Genomic DNA, 13,517 nt, shown 5'->3' with positions numbered 1-13,517 from the left:
AAGCATCTTTTGCAGTGAGTTTTGATAGTGCTGCACAATTAATCGCATCGCAATCGCGATGTCAGCCTGTGCGATTATATGACAGCAAAATGTTGCAATTATATTAAATAAATAAATGTGTGGACTTGTTAACACAAACTTTCTGATAACAGTTTGACTATTTTCTTTGCTGTTTAAAAAAAGAAAGAAAAACGAACAAAAAAGGCAGTGCACGTGTGTGGCGTGCGTCATCACTTGTGTGTGCGCAGCGTGGAAATACCAGAGCGAAGATGGATGCAGAGGAGATTGACAGTGATCTGGTGGCTAAAAAAAAAAAAACTCTACGTCTGTTGTATGGCGGTATTTTGGATTTAGGATTACTGACACTGAGCAGTTGCTACATCACGTGGCAATTTGAAAACATTTCTAGTTTTACAAATACACATTTTGGCATTATCACTAAACTGTGTCTGGATTTTCCTTAAAACCCATCAAGTTGACTCATGATACCATTTATTATAATCGCAACCGCACATCGCAATATTAGCATCAATAATTGCAATGGGAAAAATCACCCAAATTGTGCAGCCCTAATTTTTGAGCATATCAGTGAACACCCCAGACCACTCGGTGAGTTTCACGTCTTTGTAAACAAAAGTTTAATGCATTTAGGAAGGATTGTTCCAGTGCACATATGCAGCCATTGTAGAGGTCGGAAAAAATACAACAAACACCCGAAAATTCTCAGGCCAGCATCATATGTCCAAATTTCAGTTAAAACCGTTCTATTTCATCATAAACAATCTGAAAACAGGGCTTTATGTGTAAAATACCCAACTTGTCCTTTAAATTATAATATGCTTTCAAAAAATATATAATATTTCCGTAATGTATATTAAATGTAAACATCAAATCAATCACATGACTTGATGATTTAATGAATTTTGCATAAACACAGCTCATACCTTGAAAACGATATCACAGAACATTTTAGTGGTTTTGAAGCCTTGACTGTTTAAAACTTTGGTATACTTTGAAACTGGTAACCGTCCCTACCCAGGCTATACCAAGATTCAATGAGCGCCTGTGAGGTCTGGGTATTTTAAAATAAACATTCAGAACTGTTAAATAAAATTGTATATTTTGCAAATGAAAGGTCCTTATCACTGTTTTACTATTATAAATAATGTTTTATGGATTTTGAATTAATATTATTGCTGCAATATTGTGCGTGATGCATTTTGCTTTTATATATTTCTAAGGTTGATGACTTTGTTGGATAGTTAAATCTCCATCAATGTGTCATATTTTCTAAAAGAAATAAAAAAAAATGTCTGGCTCCATATTTATTTTTAAAAGCTTTGATAGGTTCCAGCTGTTGTGTCCCGCTGATAAGCGTAGTGGGCGGGAACAGCAGGTGACACAACTCCCCCGTATGCTAGACCATCTCATTTAAGTTTGCTTTGTGGACTTTAGAGGCTACAGCCTTCAAATATCGAGCCTTGCCTTTAACCTGCGGCCTTAAGAGGGTCCAGACCCTGAATTGGGATGCACCCTCTCTTTCGGTTGTCTAAAGTCATATCACTGGGTAATCCTGTTTATGTTTGTAATGTTATGCATATCAAGTGAGTTGAAGTAAAACTGTCCCTCATGTTTAAAATATGAGTCTCTTATTTATTTATTTATTTATTTTTGATGCGTGCGGGGGGCACCTAGATATTCGGATACATTGCGTGATATTCGATATCCATTTGAATTTGAATTTTCTCAAAAGTGACAGCCCTAATCGGGATTATGGTTTTTAACAAAAATAATCAGGATTATGATTTTTTCACCCCTAATCGAGCAGCACTTGTAGTGGCGAAAGTTGGAAACAAGTCTTTATAAAAGTGCATTGCTTATGTAAAATTAGGTCAGTTATAGTCTGATTATAGCAGTCCATCTTGATATAGTCAATTAGTATTTGCATGGCGACCATGGGTGCCTGTAAGATCTTTAATTGTTGATTCTATAATTTGTTCTTTTCATCATGCTGGCACATGAGTAGGACACCACCCTCTCTTGTACCTTTTCTATTTTGATTCTAGATAAGCCTGTATTTGTGTGCAATTGTAGTGTTCCTGGCACTTGTAAACATTGCAAGAGTGCTAAAAGCTAATCACATCTGAAGTGTTGTCACACTGTCAGATCTGTTTATAGAGCTGTTTATATGTATCTTTCCCTGTAAAAAGACTGTTTCACTCTATTAAATAATTGATTTAATCCTTTAGCCTTTTTAATGGATTTACGATTGAACAGCTTTTTCTTTTCTTTTTTACACGTTTTAGATTATTTATTATTTGTAAATGCATTGTTTATAGGAATTGTCAACATTTTTAGTTAGTTGTCGTCTGTGATCATTTCAACCAAATTATTTTATTTTGTGTGTCTTCCATTTTAAATGCTTGTGTCTGGGTTTGCTGCCATTCCATGACCTATTTTCCTGTTTGGTCTTGGATCAAAGAGACATCTTGACATGCATGTTTGATTGTAGTGGAGTTTGTTAACACAAGCATCATTATAATTCCTGTTGGATCCTGCAGCCTATATACTATCTGGCAACCTCGAGTCGGGGGGGGGGGGGGGGGGGTGGGGGATGGGATACACCGCTCTACAGTAATTTGAAAGTGATTGCAGTACCATTTTTGGCCACCGTCAGTTCCTTTAAAGCAGGGATGGGCGGCTTCGGTCCTGGGGGGCCGGTGTCCTGCAGAGTTTAGCTCCAACTTGCCTCAGCACACCAGCCTAAAAGTTTCTAGTATGCCTAGTAAGACCTTAATTGGCTGCTTCAGGTGTGTTTAATTATGGTTGGAGCTAAACTCTGCAGGACACAAGCCCTCAAGGACCGAAGTTGCCCATCCCTGATTAAAAGACATAAAAAGGTAACTAATACCTAATTCTGCAGCTTTTTGAGGAGTGAAAGCTTTGTAGTGTTCAGTTTTTCATGTGCATGGACAACTAACATTACCTTGAGAAAATGTAAAAATATTGTTTAGTTTTACCCTTTCTATTTCAATAAAGGTCAGAATCTATTTACGCAGAAACCCCTTAACATCCAATTGTGAGCATACCCTATTCATTTTTTAATTCCAATTTTATAGAAGAGTATGTTTATAGCAGAACTATTATTATTATTTGTATTTATTTTTTTGCTTTGGCAAACCCATATTCATTCTTAGGGGACCTCTTAGTGTAGACAGTCCCATTATTAAATCAAAAGCATGTGGTCTCACCAGTGTCATCATCACCACTAATAGTCTCATCGAGCTGTTCAAGTAATGGTGATTCATTACTTTTGTCTGTTTCAAGATTACAGTCTGTTGCAATGAATCATGGGTAATTAGCCTCACTGCAGTTCATCCTTTGTCTTTGAATCTCTGACATAGAGCAACAACACATCACAGTGTAATAGTGGTGCTTGGCTCTGCCTGCGGCGTTTTTGTCTTTCCTAATACTGCACTCTAAAAAATGCTGTGTTTTAACCCAAATTTGGACATTTGGTTGTTTCTTCCCATAGTTTGGTAACAATAACCCATCATACGGTTATTTATAACTCAACAGTCGGGTTTGTCCATATTTGACCCAATTATAGGTTGAAAACAACTCTGCATTTTTAGAGTGTGCTGCTAAGTGCCCAAAATCAACCTCAAGTGACCCAGTTTATGTGAGTGTTGGGAGAAAGTCGGGTTTCGCTCTAAAAATTTGATAACCCTACGCGTGTCACATCTCCTTGTTTTCTGTCCATGGTATCTCTGGATGGAGGGGGCAGGCGATCTCACAGCAGCTGTTGCATTCTGCCACTGGCAGGATGCCACTAATGAGATTGCTTGGAGAATGGTGCCGGGGACCTTAATGAACAACAACATGGAGACGACAAATGAGGGCAGTTTCAGGGAAGATAGCTAGTCCAGATTACTTCAGACAACAATTCTGAATAAAGAAACCTGCAGTGAGGTATCTATGAAGAGCTTTCACATGTCCAAATATGTGTACTTTCCTGCGAAATTTAAAATGCTTTATGTTGAGAAAGCAACATTAGAATTTTTTTATGTGTATAAATTGCACTTTTTAGTACATAATAGGATAATAACAATATCTGGGTGTATTAAGAACTTGATTCCTATAGCTGTTACAAAGACTCTAAAAATGTGAATTCAGGTGCAACCCCGTCGTCCTCATAATTTCGGTTCATTGCAGCTTCACGCTCTAAACTAAATGTGATGGGCACTCAGGCAGTGCTGTTTTGAAATATGGAGTGATAAGCAGGTAGAGACATTTTTACTGTCCATGAGAAGAAGTCTGACAGTAATTATGGATTTGTTGGATAATTCCTGCCAGCTCTGTGCTGTCCTCGTGTCTGTTTGTGTGTCGAGTGTTGATCATCTCTGTGGCCTGGTTTAATCACCCTGGCGCAGTGTTCGGCTAGCACTCATCTAGGGCTGGGATAAACTATTATTTTTTTTAAACGATTATCTAGCGATTATTTTTTCGATGCATCGATTAATCTAATGATTCATTTTATCAGTCCGATTCGACTTCGATTCGATTATTGATTATCTCCCCATTAATTAACTAATAGCAATTTATACATGTTGATTTACATATCTGAATGTAAACATTTCAATATATGTTTATTGCTCTTAAAATTTCAAAATAAAAAAGACTATACAAGTGCAAAATAATGCATTCTTAGTCAGAAGTAGCATTCAATAAAGCTTTTGCAGTGCATACTGGGCAGTTTAGTAACGTATAAAAATCTCAAGTTCACATTACTTTATTTTACATGCATTTATGAGCAAAACCTCTTCAATGTGCCTTTTGATGGTCAGTATAATTTGTATAACTTGATTTGTTTAATTCACATTGTTTTCATGCTGTTCTATTCCATTTAATGACAGATATAAACACAATTATAGACTTAAGAAGCACATATATTATTAAATCTCTTTCTCTTAAGTTTGTTAAGATAGATTATGACTCATTTACTGCTGGACAGAGAGCGAATGAAAGCGCAGTCTTCTGGCAACAGTGACATATTTCATTGCTTTCTGTTAAATTGCTCAAATGACTGTTTAAAACACACTTGGCATCACATTCATGATTTTATGGTAAAATGACACTTTTTCGCGTAAATCCATGAGTATTTAAACCATAAACAAAGCACTTTCACTTTAATTGAGCGTGAGCAGCGCAGCAGAACTGACGCAAAAACGATTGCAGCACTGTTGCTACAGAGCCGCGAGCTCGCGCTGCTTATGTGGCGGGGTGCATGCTTGTTAACATGGGCCCTGAAAAAACCACGCGCCGCGCGGCCGCACTGCTCACTTTGCTCATGACACCGGCGTGGACTGAAGCCACTCGCGTTGCTACTACTCTACGGCGCCGCCTTTTTGGGTCTGACGAATCGACGCGCATATTTTGCGTCAACCAGGGCCGCCTTAACCTAATGTGAGGCCCCGGGGCTAAGAGGTTTTGTAGGCCCCCCTTCCCCTCGATTTATAGTCTCTTTTTCTAAGTCTAATATCTAGGTAATCTACATCACAAAATGCATTAGTTTCTTTTGAGACATACAACAGTGAGTTTTCCCTCTTTGAGCCAGAAAACACCATAATATTGTTATTAACATATCACTGAGCCCACTTGAGCATAAACACAAGACACTTTATTTAACAACCACACACAGCAACATAGGGTGATAATAAAACCAAAATGTGTGAAAGTTTATATGTTTATAAGCTTTATGTTTATATAGTTTTTGGAATATACAAATTTGCAGAAAATTGCCACTCATAACTAAATGCTCACCACAGTTTTAAAAATATAATAAGTTAAAGTTAGTTTTAAAGTGAAAATGCATTAATGATAACAAAAGATAAGTCTTTATAGACAGAATCTTGTTAAATGCATTAATGATAACAAAAGATAAGTCTTTATTGACAGAATCTTGTTAAATGCATTAATGATAACAAAAGATAAGTCTTTATAGACAGAATCTTGTTTTTTAATCAGTTTATTTTGTAGGCTATTGAAGATATAGTATGCATTGTATTTAGTATTTATGCATACATAAGCATGTTAAACGACCAAGTATGAATATGCACAAGACAGACAGGGAACATACCTGTATATAAGATCTTTAGATAATGAGGTTATAATGGTGCTATCAGGGGATGATCATTTGAGATGGTCTTGTCGCTCTTTACTGTCAGACTTGCACCTTTACCGTTGCGTCTCTTTCTCCTCTTTCTAAACCAACAGATGTGTGTACTAGGGATGGGCATTCGATTAAGTTTTCTTTGTCGATCGTCGGGAGAATTAACGATCGACTATCGATTAATCATTAATATTTTTATAATAAAATTTGTTATTTAACTTTTATACTTAAAAAATGCAATGAATACAAATATACAGCGTGTTTTTCCTCGATGAGACCTTTATTACAAGATCAACTTGTGGCAGACAGTTAAACTATGTTTCAAACATATATGTGCGTGCATGTGCGGTGCTCTAAAGCAGCGGAACCTGCAGCTGCGAGCCAGCGTTCTTAAACAGAGACCGCATTAGTTAAAAAAAACAAAAAACAGATTCATGTTTAACATTAAATTAAACAAAAAACATAATACTTAGATCTGTAAGGTTTTGTCAAAATGTAACTCAAAATTATTCAAGCCAGAAGAAAGTGCAAGATATTAGCCTTCCTAACATTAGGCTATAACAAATTAGGCATTAAAGCCTCGTGAAAAATAACTAACTTTAGTAACTCGCATAAAACCAGTCTACTGATTTTTTTTGAGAAATAAAAACATGTTTTGGGGTCAGACGCGACCGCAACCCATGGTGACCGTCAGTCCAGCCGCCGCCGAAAACAGCCGCTCTGAGGAGACTGACCGGGATGCACAGGTACATCAGCGCTAACTTGGCTTATTCCGCATACAGAGTATGTGTGAAACAGCGTGCGTTTTGTGAGCCCCATTCACGATTGTTTAATTATACTAACATAGTCTTTTCGTTTTTATTTGTTGTAAAACAACAGTAGACACAAATTTACTATGGTCTCCAACTCCACAATATAGCCTACCATAACCATGTTATTTGTAGTAAAATTGCGGAAATACAAATAGTTTTTTATCTGAAAAAAAAAACATTTTCACAATGATAAAATCATGGCTAATTTTCCTAAGGTAGTAATTACAATATTATATGTGTTTGAAAGAAGGATATGCGCACCTGTCAATATATTACTTAACAGAGCGATTCCAGAGACAAACGTGCTCATAAACGAAAGTAATATGGAATAATGTGTGCATCTTTGAATAACTGTAAGTATACATTACTTTTAAATATATTTTGTCATATAAAGTTTTGAGACATGGCCTAATAATGCTTTTTTCACTTTTATTGCTCATTTAGACTTATTGTGCGGAAAACAGCGTTTTTGACGCATTTACCTCAGAGATTATTTTAGCAATATTGCTTTTTTCCGGTAATAATAATACAATTTATATTTCAATCCTGTTTCATTGTCTGTTTATTCATTTCATTATGCTGTTATGTTAATGTGAGGATATTTATTTGCCATATGAAATGTGCCGTTAAATGAATACTTTTATATAATATTCAAATTATATGCGGAATAATGTCTGCATCTTTGAATAACTGTAGGAATACAGTTGCTTATTTTTGTCATAAAGTTTTGAGAAATAATAATATTGTGAGGATTTATTTCCATATGAGACGCTTTTTGTCGTTGAATACTCTCGTTTATTATTTGGAAATCATATACATACATAGTAGGAAATATATAATGTGGAAGGGTAGACTTGCAAAGTTACTCTGCTTATTTTTATTTATGATATATGTGGAGATAAAGCATTGCAAAACTGCTGATTTGATCCATTCAGATCATGACAACCAGGCTAGAGATTTTAAACATCCTTAATCCACACTTACTAGTCTGTCAAATAATATCTAAAATATATTGTTTTGTGAAAAAAAAATGATGCTTTGTTCTATTGTTTATGCGGAAAAGTGTTCACAGAAAGTGTCAATCACATGAACGTTTTATATGCAGAATAAGCGGTCAGCAGCAACGGGTGCTTGACGGATTAGCCGCACACATACGCAAACGCACTGCATACTGAGTATTTTTGAAACAGGAGTTAGATAAAAAAAATGCATTCGATTAATTGATAACAAATTAACGTTATCGACGAAATTCTTAACAATCAATCATCGATCGTCGATTAATTATGCCCATCCCTAGTGTGTACTGTGAGCTGACGTCGCGTCAAACTACATCGCTCCAGCTGCGCACGCGTCACTGATATAAACGCGAGTAAACTTTATAACAACTAACAGCATTATGTGTGCGAACTCCTTTCTTAATTTAGTGGCACAGTTTCTTGTGCACGTTTGGAGAGACTTCTGCATGCCAGAGACTCAGACAGCTGCACTAGCACAGAGAGAGCGAACGAGCGAGCGCGCGCGCGCACGAAAGAGAGAGAGACCTGCACCTCACTAGTGCTTATTAGGAAATTTCAGAAACTACTCTTTCATTTGTTGGTGGATTATTTCCCGTTTCTCTGTCACACTCAGTCTAACGTGCAGGAATGTCAAGTTGACAATGCGCACTTAATTACATTACGCGGAATAGAAAATATGTTACGTCTAACATTTTTATTTCACGTTAAGTTACAACGGACCAATCAGCAGCCATGTAACGTGCAGTTAGAGTGATTGACAGGAAACCTGACAAGTTACAAAACAATATGACCTTTTCAGCTCAGCATGAACGCAAACTTGGGAGGCCCTTGAACTTGGGAGGCCCCTGGGCTTCATCCCAGGTAAGCCCGTGCATTAAGGCGGCCTTGGCGTCAACGTATTTTTTGTGTCAATTACATCGACGCGTTGTCCCAGCCCTACACTCATCCCTTTTTTGCCTGGTTTGCCACTCTGTTATGAGAGTGCGTACCAGTGGGTACCACACACTTTGCAAAGACTGTTGTACAGTGCAATAAGTTTTAGTTTATTTAAAAATTACATATTTTAAAGATTTTTTATTGTAGTTAGGGCTGTCGCGATTATGAAATTTGGCTGACGGTTAATTGTCTAATAAATTGTGGCTGTTAGGACGATTAAATGCCTGTTTTAGGGCTGTTTGTTCAGGAAATAATTTTCACACATTGTTGTAATTACTTAAATTAAATCTTTTGCAAGGTTTACCTGGCAGTAAATATGAATACACAACACATATTTAAAAGTAATTATTTCATGAATATATCTTTAAAAAACGGAACATTCTTCATAAGAAATAAACACAATAAAGGTATATTATTGTTTTAATAGAGAATCAAATAAATAAGCACAACAAATATTTCTTCTGCGAAGAGAAACAGGTTTATGTCTCTTAAAAGTAATGAAAATAAAACACAGGTTGAAATGAAGGCATTAATGTGCACAGATATGTGTTGTATACGCTGTTTGATGCATCTAGTTTGTCACTTAAACATTTTAGTTTACTCGCTTCATTCACGTGTGAAAGCCACGCGTGAAATTCTAGTCATCGAGACGTTCACTCGGAAATGCGTGTCATGGGTTGGGCTTCTCTGACTCCACTTGCTTTCTGTAATCACGTCACTACTAGAGAAAGCTCCTGATTGATTAAAGCGGCACGTTTTTCTGCCAAAGTTCCAATTTTTTAACTTGCGCGTTTCCCGCGGACACCCTCAAATTCGCGCCATTCGCGTGAACTAGACACGCGAATGAGGCGTAATTACGTCTACCGCACCATGCTAAACGCCTCATTTGTGCCCCAAGACCTCCAGACGTGTGTCAACGTGTCTTAACATTGACTTAACATTGACATCACTCAAGCTTGACACCTCTACTGTGGCTGGTCTGAACGCAGCATTAGGACTTTAGCGCGTCCTCATAGAAAATACACACATCTCTGTGAAGGCAGAGAGAGAAATCCAAATCTGCACGTCGCACATGAGCAACGGGTAATAAAAATGCTCACACTACGTACAAAATAGTCTCTAATTGCAGCCACATTCAGGATCCTATAATGACAAAAGTAAAAAAAAAGAGCGGTTCATGAGTTCGGCAAATTTAGCGAGTACCGATCGAGTCATTTAATGCCATTATCGGCCGATACCGATCAGCGGCCGATCGATCGGAGCATCCCTAATATTCAGGTTGAAATGAAGGCATTAATGTGAACTGTTTTTTTTTTCAGTGATGGTTAATGTAAATACATGGAAGTAATTACAAGCCTTTCTGTATAAAGGGAGTACAAGTGTGCATCTGTTCTTAGCTTAAGAGCAAAAAACTATAATGTCATGTTCTGCACTAGCTGATATTGTCTTGAATGTGCTTTTTCAGTCAGTAAATGTTTGGTCTGACAGTATGAACATTTCAAACTCGTAATGCTGATTTCCACCCTCTTTCCGTGGAGGCAGTTTTGTGAAGCAATTTGCTATAATGAAATAGCTGACTCATATTTCATAACCTTCATAGTATTTCTGTGTGATTAGACCTTTACAGAAAAGACTACGAAACAAGTCTGAGTTTTTGTTGTTGATGATGAGATGCTGAAGGATTGACGTGGCTGATGAGTCAAGTAATGGACGGTGATGGTAATTGTGCTATGATGGATCACAATAACCCTTACGGTGATAATGCTGTTGGTGTGTTTAGAGAGGATTTGGGAGAAGAATGGAGTATTTAGAGTCGTTCTCTTTCTCTTCCACCTTAATGCTGATGGTGATTCATCAGCTGGTTGTTACTGCGATGGGAAGAGGCGGTATTAAGAGTGCCCGTTAATCAAATGGGCTGGGCAGATGGGTATGGATGGACTCCAACAGGCAGATGTTTAACCAAGCTCTGTATTCTCTTTGAGCTGGAGTAACGGCATACATTTTTATCTTTTGACCAAAAACCAATAATGCCAGTTTTGCTCTGAAACACCATGCTGATGGAGTGATTTAGGTCTGTTTTAATTTACATCATGCGTAAGAACCCAAAGCATGTTAAACTCTCATCAGCTTAAATCTGCTGTAGAAGAGGGAGATTTCCGCTTTACTATGAGCTGATTAAAACACAGACAGATTAGTACAGCTAATGCACATGCTGCTGCGATTGTTGTGTTTACTACTTGAGTGTTTTTGGATATGATAAAAACAACAAGCGTTACTTTCTTGTTTGTTGCATTAGAGCAGGGCTAGTCAACTGGCGGATCTGATAATGTCTGATTTAAAATCACAGTAATTACTCTAAAGGCGTATGTCCGAGTGAAACGGATTCTGAAATAAAAAAAAAGGAAGGGCTGGACTTGATTTCGCTCATCAAGATCTGGTTGGATTGTTTGAAGTTGGGCCATATTGCTATTTGCTGATCCCTGCCATCTTTTCCTGGACCCCGCCCACCTGTCATACATATGACCGGAAGTAAAGGGCTCGTTACAGTTGTGCGTAGGTCCTATGCCGTAGCCGCGATGGCGTAGGTTCCGCGTCGGTTTTCATTTATACTTTTGCGGCGTTGTCCGCATCGACGTGCACACACACGCGCATACCGCTGGTAGCAGCGTGACCATCAAAGAAGAAGCTTGGCAAGTTAACCCACAAATGAAGAAGAAACTGCAACTTGTTATGTATGATTTGAGAAGAGCAGCAATGATGGAAATAAATAAACAGCGACTTTTTTTGCAGTTTGATTTAAATCACTTCTCAACTTGGGTCATCTTTGTTTTCACCGTCGCAAACGGAAATACCTATGACGCAGCTTTTTTACCTGATGGGAGGGGTTCTGGTGGACCAATCACATAGCTTGCAGTCCGCGTAGAACTGACGTGCTGTTAAAATTTTTGCGAGGTGCACGTCAGGCTACGCAAAGCTATGCACAGGCTACGGATAGCTACTGCGTAGAACTTACGGACGACTATAAATCAGGCTTAAAGAGAGATCGTTTCGAGGAGGGGAGGAGATTTGCGATTTTGATTGACAATTATGAGGGCATACGATTTTTTTTTAAATAACGAAGCTCACAAATAAATCATTGGTAAAAAAATACCCCAATGTTCTACACATGACAGTTTTTCATGTTAATTTCATTGCGAATTTAAAGCCCCTTATTTGTATCTCCATCTCATCACTTTGCTCATGGATAACCTTCTGCTCACTTGTTGCAGCCGAACATCTGTAGTCATGGAAACCGTGCAGCTCTTTGGAGCAGGTCGGATCTGTCTGATAGGACTTTGGCAGATTCAATTTACTGCTTGATGGCCTGAAATTGGGTTTGGGGGAAATGAGAAGCAAGTTTTCACCTTTTCTTATATACTTCCAAAGCCAAAGAGGCCTACAATACATGTGCTACCAAAAATGGACCATTGGACCCAAATTGCACCACTGAAAATATAACTTTTTTTGTATTTTAAGTATACATTATTTTTAACTTGTACGTGAGTGTACATGCACAACAAATGCACAGTCTTGCAACGTATATTTCATTTGACTTTACACAGGCTTCGACACGTGCATTGCAACAAATTGCAATACTTTTCCTGGCCTCCTGGCAATACATACTCTTGTACGCGCATGTGCAACCGGTTTGTACAGTATGCGTGTACTGTTTGATGATGATAATTTGCATCACACTGTACGCTGACCCTCACCTATGCGAATAATATGAAGTATACCCAGGCCTTTGCTTTTGGATGCTTGTGTAACTTCCTTTTGCTACAAGTGTTAAGTGTTTACTTGTTATATAATAGACTTATTTCACATTATTCCTGTCTTTCTTGTTTGATAGTTCGGTTGTCTTTGGGACTTCTGCCTTTCCTATACTCCAAAACATATTCTTTCTCCTATTTCTCCCATGCATTATCTATCTATCTGTCATCTTTCTTTCTGTGTGATGATTTGTTCTCCTCCAGGGTTCCATCTTTCAGGAACCCCCTAACAACAGGACACGGATGCTTATGAACCCCTTTCACACAGTGTGTTGATCCTATAAAATTGGGGAATGCAAACGTGCCCCAGAATCATTCCCAGGATTTTTCCCAGCAAGGGAACCTAGTAACATTGCTCATATCAGTCCCAGTGCTGTAAGGGGTGTGTCATAGTGTGGACACGTGCATCATTGACATGGCATAGACGGTTATCATGCAACTCTTGACCGGCGGTCACTATAAAAAATGTCTGCAAACTGGAATAAGGCAGAGATCAGGGAACTCCTCACGATCCGTGTTGAAGCTGAGATCATTCACTAGCTTAGTCTGTTGTTATCTTCTGGGCATTTTCACTTAACACTAACTTTAACATAAAACTGTGGTGCACATTAGTTAAAAGCTATACTGAGTGGCAAATTTCTGCAAATTTTTATATTTTAAAAATTGGATAACTGAGACTCACATGGCATGTACAAACATATAGCTTCGTGATTTCAATATTTTCCTGCTTTATTTTATTATCCGCACCGCAGTTATCTCTCCTTCACGAACC

At 37.9% G+C, this 13,517-nt stretch overlaps 1 protein-coding gene across 5 annotated transcripts in view; it reads left to right on the top strand.

Moving 5' to 3' along the window:
- ndrg3b (ndrg family member 3b) overlaps positions 1 to 13,517 on the top strand; it is a 66,997-nt gene that overhangs the window by 7,303 nt on the left and 46,177 nt on the right. The window contains exon 1 of one of the 5 annotated variants that reach the window (XM_073874987.1): positions 3,946 to 3,972. The exons of the other annotated variants lie outside the window; for them this stretch is intronic. The gene's annotated coding sequence lies outside the window, so the exon portion shown is untranslated. Of the gene's footprint in view, positions 1 to 3,945; positions 3,973 to 13,517 lie in introns of those variants that run through there. 5 annotated transcript variants of the gene reach the window in all.

This window comes from Misgurnus anguillicaudatus, chromosome 13, assembly GCF_027580225.2.
Source record: "Misgurnus anguillicaudatus chromosome 13, ASM2758022v2, whole genome shotgun sequence".
Lineage (NCBI taxonomy): Eukaryota > Metazoa > Chordata > Actinopteri > Cypriniformes > Cobitidae > Misgurnus > Misgurnus anguillicaudatus.
This window is presented reverse-complemented; position numbering and strand designations above follow the sequence as displayed.